This window comes from Hipposideros armiger, unplaced genomic scaffold (genome assembly GCF_001890085.2).
Source record: "Hipposideros armiger isolate ML-2016 unplaced genomic scaffold, ASM189008v1 scaffold_1231, whole genome shotgun sequence".
NCBI classification, from domain to species: Eukaryota; Metazoa; Chordata; class Mammalia; order Chiroptera; family Hipposideridae; genus Hipposideros; species Hipposideros armiger.
The window spans coordinates 81042-90643 of NW_017732581.1; positions in this window are offsets into that span (position 1 = coordinate 81042).

Genomic DNA, 9602 nt, shown 5'->3' on the forward strand with positions numbered 1-9602 from the left:
GCGTCCCAAGCCAGCTCTTAACCAATGAGCCACTTGGTCAGCCCCTTTTTCCTCCTTTTAAAATGTATCTTTCTTTTTTTAGATTTTTTTATTGGGGAATTGGGGGAGGGGAACAGTGTTGGGGAATTGGGGAAAGGGACCAGCCAAGTTGTTGTCCTTCAATCTTAGTTGTAGAGGGCACAACTAGCTCAGCTCCAAGTCCAGTTGCCATTCGGCCGCCCATTGACAGCTTGCGGCCACTCAGCTCAAGGTGCTGTGTTCAATCTTAGTTGCGGGAGTGCATAGCCCACCATCCCATGTGGGAGTCAAACCAGCAGTCTTGTTTTTAAGAGCGTATGCTCTCACCAGCTGAGCCATTCGGCTGCCTTTGGCAGCTCAGGTAGCTCAGCTCGGGCGCGGCTCACTGGGAATCGAACCGGCAATGCTGTTGCTCAAAGCTCAGGCTCTTAACCAACTGAGCTACTCAGCCAGCCCCTTAAATTTTTCAATTATAGTTGATATCAATATTATTATATAAATTTCAGGTGTACAGCATAATGGTTAGACATTTATATCATTTAGGAAGTGATCCCCTTACCAGTCTAGTACCCACCTGACACAATACATAGTTATTACCATATTATTATTATTATTTCTTTTTTTATAATTTTTTTATTATTTTTTTTTATTTATTATTATTATTATTTTTATTTTTTTAAATTGGGGAATTGGGGGGATGGGAACAATGCTAGGGAATTGGGGGAAGGGGAACAGACAAGTTGCTGTTGTTTTGTTCTTCAGTCTAGTTGTGGAGGACGTTGCTTCACGGGCCCAAGTTGGCACCATCATTGCGCTCTTCCTGGGTGAGGCAGATCAATCGCCGGCTTCTGGACGGCCGCTCACTGCGGCTGCTGGCCACTCACGCTGGCTGGCTACATACAGTAGCCCATAGCAACCCACTGCCACAGGGGCTGCAGCCTACGCCGCCGTCGCAGGTGACCCCACCTCCAGGTTGAGCTGTTGTTCAGCATCTTAGCTGTGGAGGGCAGTGTCACTGGCCCTCATATATGGAATCCGAACCGGGGCCCTCTGGCATCCCAAACCAGTTCTTAACCATTGCGCCACTCAGCCGGCCCAGTTATTACCATATTATTGACTATATTCCTTATGCTTTACTTGACATCCCCATGACTATTTTGTAACTACCAATTTGTACTTCTTTTTTTTTTTTAAGATTTTTATTGGGGAATTGGAGAGGGAAACAGTGTTGTGGAGTTGGCGAAGGGGAACATTGTGTTTTTCCAGGACCCATCAGCTCCAAGTCAAGTTGTCCTTCAACCTTTGTTGTGGAGGGTGCAAGCTCAGCTCCAAGTCCAGTCACTGCTTTTAATCTTAGTTGCAGTGGGCATAGTCCACCATCCCATGCGGGAGTCTAACAAGCAACCTTGTTGTACATTGAGCCATCTGGCCTCCCGTAGGCAGCTCACTGATGCTCAATTCAAGGTGCCATGTTCATTCTTAGTTGCTGGTGGACGCAGCCCACCATCTTATGTTGGAACCGGCAACCTTGCTGCTAAGAACACGTGCTCTCCCCATCTCAGCGGCAGCTCAGCTCAGGCGATGCTCACTGGCCCATGTGGGAATTGAACCAGTGACCCTGTTGCTCAGAGCTCACGCTCTTAACCAACTGAGCCTCTCCACCAGCCCAATTTGTACTTCTTAATCCCTTCACCTTTTCACCCTGCTCCCAATACCTTCCTATCTATCACCCCTATAAATCTAGTACCCATTTGACACATACATAGTTATTACCATATTATTGACGATATTCCTTATGCATGCCCATGACTATTGTGCAACAACCAATTTGTACTTTTTAATCCCTCCCCTTTTTTACCCACACCCGCACACTCCCTCCCATTTGGCAATCTTCAAAATACACTCTATGAGTTTGTTTCTGTTTTGTTTGCTTATTTGTTTTGTTCTTTAGATTTCACATATAAGCGAAATCACATCGCATCTGTCTTTCTCTGTCTGACATACTTCACTCAACACAATACCCTCCAGGTCTATCATTGCCACTGCAGATGGCAAGAACCTGTTTTCTCCCATGGGCAAGCAGTATTCCACTGTATATATGTACCACCTCCTACTTGCCCATTCATCCATCGATGTACATCTAAGCTGCTTCCACATCTTGGCCATTGTAAACAATGCTGCAATGAACATATGGATGCACATGTCCCCTCAAAGTAGAGTTTTGTGTTTCTTTAGATCCATACCCAGAAGTAGGATTACTAGATCATTTCTTTGTCTCTTGGGATAGCCTTTGTTTTAAAGCCTGTTTTGTCTGGTGTAAGTATTGCTACTCCAGCTTGTTTGTTGTTGTTTTCATTTTCATGAAATATCTTTTCTCCATCCCTCTACTTTCAGTCTGTGTGTGTCTCAATCTGAAGTGGTCTCTTATAACAGCATACGTAAGGGTGTTTTCTTTTTTATCCATTCAGCCAGGCTATGTGTTTTGACTGGAGCATTTAATCCATTTATATTTAATGTAATTGTTGATAGATATGTAGTTATTGACATTTTATTATTCATATTTTTTATCTTTTTTTTTCTTAAATAAGTCCTTCTAAGATTTCTTGTTACTGGTTTGGTGGTGATGAACTCCTTTAGCTTTTTCTTGTCTGTGAAGCTCTTAACCTGTCCTTCAATTCTAAATGATCACTTTGCTGAGTAGAGTAATCTTGGTTGAGGTCCTTACTTTTCATCGTGTCAATCCCTTCTGGCCTGCAAAGTTTCTGTTGAGAAATCAGCTGATTATCTTATGGAAGTTCCCTTGTATGTAACTAACTGCTTTTCTCTTGCTTTTAAGATTCTTTCTTTGTCTTTAACTTTTGGTATTTTAATTATGATGTGTCTTGGTGTGGGTCTCTTTTGGTTCATCTTGTTTGGGACCCTCCATGCTTCCTGGGCGTGTGTGTTTATGTCCTTCATCAGGTTAAGGACGTTTTCCATCATTATTTTCTCAAATAAGTTTTCAATTCCTTTATCTCTCTTCTTCTTCTGGTGCTTTTGTGATGCAGATGTTGGTATGCTTGATGATCCCAAGGGCCTTAAACTATCCTTTATTTTTTTGGATTCTGTTTTCTTTTTGCTGTTCTGAGTGGGTATTTTCTGCTACCTCATCTTCTGAATTGCTGATTTGATCCTCTGCTTTATCCAATCTACTGCTGATTCACTCTAATGTATTCTTTATTTGTGTTACTGTATTCTTCATTTCTGACTGGCTTTTTAAATGTTTTCTATCACCATTTTTATGTTTCCTATCTCTTTGTTGAAATTCTCACTGAGATCATTGAGCATCTTAATAACCAGTGCTTTGAGCACTGCATCTGGTAGATTGCTTTTCTCCATTTTGTTTAGTTCTTTTTCTGGAACGTTGTTCCTTTCTTTTATTTGAGGTGTTTTGGGGTTTGGTTTTGTTTTTGTCTCCCCAGTTTGGATGCCTTCCTGTGTTTGTTTCTATGTATTAGGTAGGGATCCTATGTCTCCCAGTCTTAGTAGAGTGGTCTTATGCAGTAGGTGTTCTGCGGGGTCCAGTGGCACAATCCCTGTTTACTTGAGCCAGGTGCTCCAGGCGTGTTTTTTATGTGGGTTGTGTGTGCCTTCTTGTCATAGTTGAGCTTTGGCTGCTGTTTGCATGTCAGTGGGAGAAATTGACCCTTGGGCTGATTGGTTGTGAAGACAAGCTGTGACCACACTGAAGGAGCTATTGTGTAGGGACTGACCCTATGGAGCAATATTTGCTTTGTAGGGCTCTGACACCTGCCCAGTCTGCCCTTTGGGTGTGCTGTCCTTGGAGGCGACTGGGTGGTGCTCTGGCTCAGTCCAAAGCTGGCCACTGGGCATGCCGACCCTGGGATCTCCTGAAAGGGTCCTTGCCATAGGCCACACTCAGTCACAGGACCACCTGGCATGAGCCACAAAGCAATCCACAGATGGCAGCCACCAGCATTGGGTTTGGAGGTGCCATGAGAGGTCAAGCTGTGAACCGAGGCCAGCTGTCACTAGCGCTGGGCTTAGGGCTAACCAGCAAGAGTTACGGGGCACACCAAAGCCAAATGCTACTTGTTTGGATTTTGTTAACCTTTTGGAGATTTTTAGGAAATTACTCAGCATGAGCCAAGATAGGCCATTTGTATGGAAAAGACACTGGAAGCTGCTTCGGTTGGTAAGCTAGTTGGGTGGGTGGGGTCTCAGGGAATCACTAAGGTGGGGCAAATGGTATTAGCCATGTTGATGAAGATCTACCTATAGAGGCCACCTGCATATGCATGCTAAAAGGGGGTAGGGATCAACAAAAAAAGCAATGGATTCTACCAGTACTTCCATCTGGGATAACGATGCCCCTCCAGCTTTTGCCCTGAAGGCAGGCAACTCAGTTCTTCCCTGTATGTCCCTGGTGCCTTTCGAGCTGCTGTTCCAGTCAGAGCAAGTGAGTCCATCAGTGGGTAAGTCTGTGCATGAGTCCTGTAAGAGGAGCTCCTGGGGCTCCAGCAGCCCCTTGTCTCACTCAGCCACAATGTGCTCTGGTTTTTACAGCCAGAAATTATGGAAACTTCTCCCCCCAAGTCTGGAACCCTGGGTTAAGGAGCCTGGTATGGAGCTGGGACACGTTGCTCCTTCCAGGGGGTGGGGGGAACCTCTGAAGCCAAGATATCCCTTTCAATTTTTAACAGGCACATGCCAGTGTGGGACCAGCCTATTCTGCATCTCTGCCACTCCTACAAGTTGTGAAGTGGCTTCTTCTTTTGTCCTGAGAGTAAGGACATTGGTTCAGCAATTCTCAATGATGATTGTTTTGTAGTTTAGTTGTAATTTCAATGCGGTCATGAGAAGAGGCAAGCATGGTGTTTACCTATTCCAACATCTTGACCGGTCTCACTCATTTGCATCTTTATGACCAAAGAGGCTCCATAAAACCAGTCAGAACACCAAATTCTGGCCAGTCAGGACAGTGCAATTTGGATCATTCAATCTGCAAATTTGGAGTTCTCATTTACATAAAAATGGACCAGTCAGAGACCAGGGCAGGAGCTTTCTCTATATAAGCCAGCCTCTGCTTTGTCTCAGGAGAGTGCACTTCAGGTTCCACTGGAGGCTGCATTTCCCAGGTTTGCAAACTGTTTACCTGAATAAAGTTTCTCCTTTTACCACACCCCAGGCTGGGGACTCCTGTTGGCATTGGATTGTTTGGCAGCAAACTTTTGTTGACACAGCCCTCAGAAAGAACCAACCCTGCTGACACTTTGATTTTGAACTTCTAGCCTCTACAACTGTGAGACAACAAATTTATGTTATAAAGCCACCCAGGTTTGGGAGCTTCCCTAATAACTCAGGTGTAATGTAATTTACAAATAGATTGATTTGGCATGATGGTACATGCTGAAACCAACTGTAGCCACAATACAGCCTCCAAAAGAGTAGACCTTAAAGGCAGTGGTGATGGGGAACTGCTGATGAAGATGGCCTTAATGTTCCCTCAACTTAACTCAAGTTTATCCAGTCTTCTTCCTGTCTCTAGGCTTCTGACTTCTTGTTTCTTAGAGCATTTACTTTAGAAACCCCATCTCTGTGGGTGGGTAGGAGCTCCAAGTTGTTAAACTATGTTTTCATGAAGACGGGAGAAAGTTTATTTTTCCTTTGGGTAAAGCCAACTAGTTAACACAGATGGCCAGAGATCCCTCATTCCCAGCTCTAAAAACTCTCCTTCCCCTTTTTCCAAGGGGAGCTGAGTATCCACACTTGGTCTGTGCTCTCCCCTACTGCTGGTAATAGTATAGGGATAAAATCAACTTCCGTTTGCTCCTCTTGTCCAGTGCCATTTTTATTTAACACTGCCCAGTAGGATAATTGCAAGAAACTCAACTGGTAGTTCACTTTTCATTCAGAAACAAGTGGCTTAAGGTAAATTTATACATGGACTTGTGGACAATGGAAAATGGCTTGGATATTTAGCCCAGCACTTGAAAAGAGCAACATTATATTTGAGATGAAAAGGTCTGGGGATCAGGCCTGAAGATATCGGTATGAGAGTGAACACAAAGTGTATGAATTGGTTTCCCTGCGCATGCTGACCATAGAGCATCCTCTGCAGAGGATACAGTGAACAGCCAGGTGGGTAGAGTGACTCAACTGGTGTATGTCAGCCAGCATTTCTCCTTGGGCATTCCTGTGCTTGTTCAACAGGTCTATGGAGAGAATAAGGATGTAATAAGGACAGAGATTAATCAGGGATCAGGGTCCACCTAGTTACTGTTGCTTCTGAATACCTAAACTGTCAAGAGTATATAGTTACTGAGCCATTAGTAGGGTACAATTTCCCAATACCAGACCACGGTTTGGTAGAAGTTAATTTCATCAGACCATTTCTACCATGCTGAGCAGGGAAAATAAATTAATTTATTGGTAGGAGTTATTGACTCAGATGATCATAAGGATTTGGGTTGCTGCTACAGAATGGACACAGAGAGGGGTAGGTCTAGAATTTGTGGGATTCACTGGTGTGTTTTTACACATGACCAATCATAGTTGCAAAAAGGTAATTATGGTGATAATCGCCTGACAAGGCAAGGCGACTAATGTCTCAGTTTTCAAAGTAATGAAAACATGTGTTACCCCAGCAAGAAAACATGTTAAACTAGTTGATGTGCTGACCCAGTGAGAAGAAAAGCTACAGTGAGAGATGATGAATATCAATTATAGAGTGTGGCTAGTAAGGATTGGAACCTGTTCCACTAAACCTCTGTGTTAAGTTTTTTAAAGTTCTTGCAATCACCTACAAGGTTAAAGAGTCAATGACACAGTGGACTTAATGAGGGCTGTAACAGGGTCTTAGCAGTATAAGGGGTGGAATCTGGTATCTGTGTCACATCACTTTGGCCCAACTCTGATTTCAGCTGTCTCTTCAGGAGAAAGTTATGAGAAAATTCAGACTCATCTTGCATTGATAGTGTCCTCCCTCAAGCAGGTTCTTTTCTTGCAACTCAGAGTCATTTCCAATGTTAAAGAAACCCACTTGGCCTATGGTAAAGTGGAGCCTGAAAATTTAGGGGAATTAATGCCCCCAGAGGCAATCCTCAACCAGTGGGGAGTAGGAGACAGTAGGTAAGTGCTTGAGGCTCTTTTCCTTCAGGTGAACATTTATGGAAGGCATTGTGTTTGCTATGCAGGATGTCTCAGTAAAATGGAGTCTCCCTTGCCCCTAGTAGGAATCTTAATAACACATCTTTATTTTGTTGTCCTTTCTCCTTTCCTCTTTCATTCTTCTCATTCTATACCTCCTATTCTCTAGACCATTTTCCAGTTAAACTATCTGTACCCAAGCCCTTGTCTTAGACTTTGCTTTTAGGGGAATCCAATTAAGACAAACGATATATGCAATCTTTGTCAAGAGCCAGGTTAAATGCAAAAAATAAATTAAAAAAAAATAAATAAAATCCAAAACTGTGCTTTTCATTTTTCACCAAGAATGTGGACCTATAGCTGTTCACTCAGACTACACTTCACTTTTTCCTATTATAATTTCTCATCTCAAAAGAGTAACAGATTTCCAATAAGATTTATTTCCTATACTTTTAGAGAGACCAGAAATTAATCTAGTAGTTTTCAAATATTATGGGGTTCTTCAAATAATTTATTTATATTGTTTATCCAATATCCATTAGCCCCCTTTATATTGTTAACAGAACCCTGAAACCAAGTCTGAAAGTATACTAGTAACTGCCAACTCTTCCTATATTCCTTTATTGACATATGGAAATATCTTCTTTCACAATTTTATAATGCAGAAAAAAACAATTTGTTTAGATAACTCTTACTTTTTTTTTTTGGCAATGTAAAATTCAAGAGAAAATGATTCTAATTAGCTACCCAAAACTAAAGTTCAACATTCACTCTTTTTCAATGCAAATCTGAACCAAACATAGGTCTTCTGCAGAGTACAAGAGCCTCATTCATTATGTCTAATTCTCTGTAACTTCTAATTTAAGCTACTTTCAGAAACTTCTTATACCAATGAGTTACTTCCCCTCTCTCTTTTTACTTTTAAGGTTTTTACTTTTCCATGAAGTGCTTACCTGTTCCCTTTTTGTCTTGCTTTGTGTCACATACATGAGGTCTACCACTTCCAGTTTCAGGTTTCTACTAAGCTTGGCATTTGCAACTTTCTCTAACACACCTCTGTTGATGTTCGTTTTTGAGGCTTTGCTACCATAAGACATTTTAAAAGAAGGAGTCCCACTATTAAACAGCAGATATTTACTATTTTCTATTTCCTGTCCATAAAATACATGTTTTATTTAACCTTTTTATCTTGAATTTAGACTAGAGGTCCTTTAATGAGGACGGTATGAGTAAGAATCACTATAATCCACAGCAACAATTATTTTCCTCATAAATTCACATTTTTGGAAAACATAGGATTTTAAACTTATAATAGTATAAAAGGTCTTCACTTCTCTTAGGCTTAAACACATCATTTACCTTAAAGTATACATTTTCCACAATCAATTGGATTTATATTTCCTATAAATTATATATCACAGTCAATTGGATTTTTAGTGTATATATACATATATATATATATATATATATATATATATATATATATATATATATATATATATATTATTCTCTAGCTCATGACTTGAGGATAAGGTTTCATAATCAGGGGTTTAATAACAGCATTCTTTTAGAGTGACATATAACTTATGCAGAGAGAGTNCTTTCTCCCTTTAAGTCCAGGCAGCAGTGTTTCTTAAAAACTTTGTGTCTCTTCTGTGGAATCTTTTGGTTTAACTCTTAGACAAAAGCCACATCTACTGATATTTTTGAGACAGTGACTTTTCTGTGATGCCCTCTGCTGAGATGTTTGAGGCCAACACCTGAGAGTTTTGGTGAAGCACACCTTTAATCTCTTGAGAGGGCCCTTTATGTGACTGAGTTTTCTAGCCATTTAATCTTCACAAAATATGTCTGCCACAGTGATTAATATAGAAAGCAGGCAAAATATGTATACTAGAATCCTTAGAGAAGACAGAATAAGAATAATGTTAAAATGGTTTCATTCTAAACTGCTTTGATTCTTGAAGGTAATGAGGGAGCCCTCTTTAAGGCAGGTGAAGAAGTTCTAAACAGTTATCAATTAGTCTGCTAAGGTAATGATCTCATAGTCATAACAAAATAGAAGGATGGGAGAGAACAAAAAATCTGGACCCCTGTTCTAGCTACCTTGATTACATAAAACTAAGGAAATATATTGAGGACGTTCTATGCAGCAAACTCCAATTGATGCAAAATAGGTGTTCTAGAAAAAGTGAGTAGAAAAAAATGTAATAAAAAATATAAGACTTTTTCCTGAGCTAAGTGAAGACTGTAGTCTTTGGATGGATAAGATTCATGCAATTTAAAGGCTTTAAACAGAAATAATGAAAATATACAAGTCGTTACATATGTGGTGATAAATTTTTTTTACTATAAGGTAAGAAACAAAAGAAAAGCAAACAGTGATCATGAACAATTGCTCTTAAAGCTTCCAGAAAGCAAATTAAAAAGCTAAC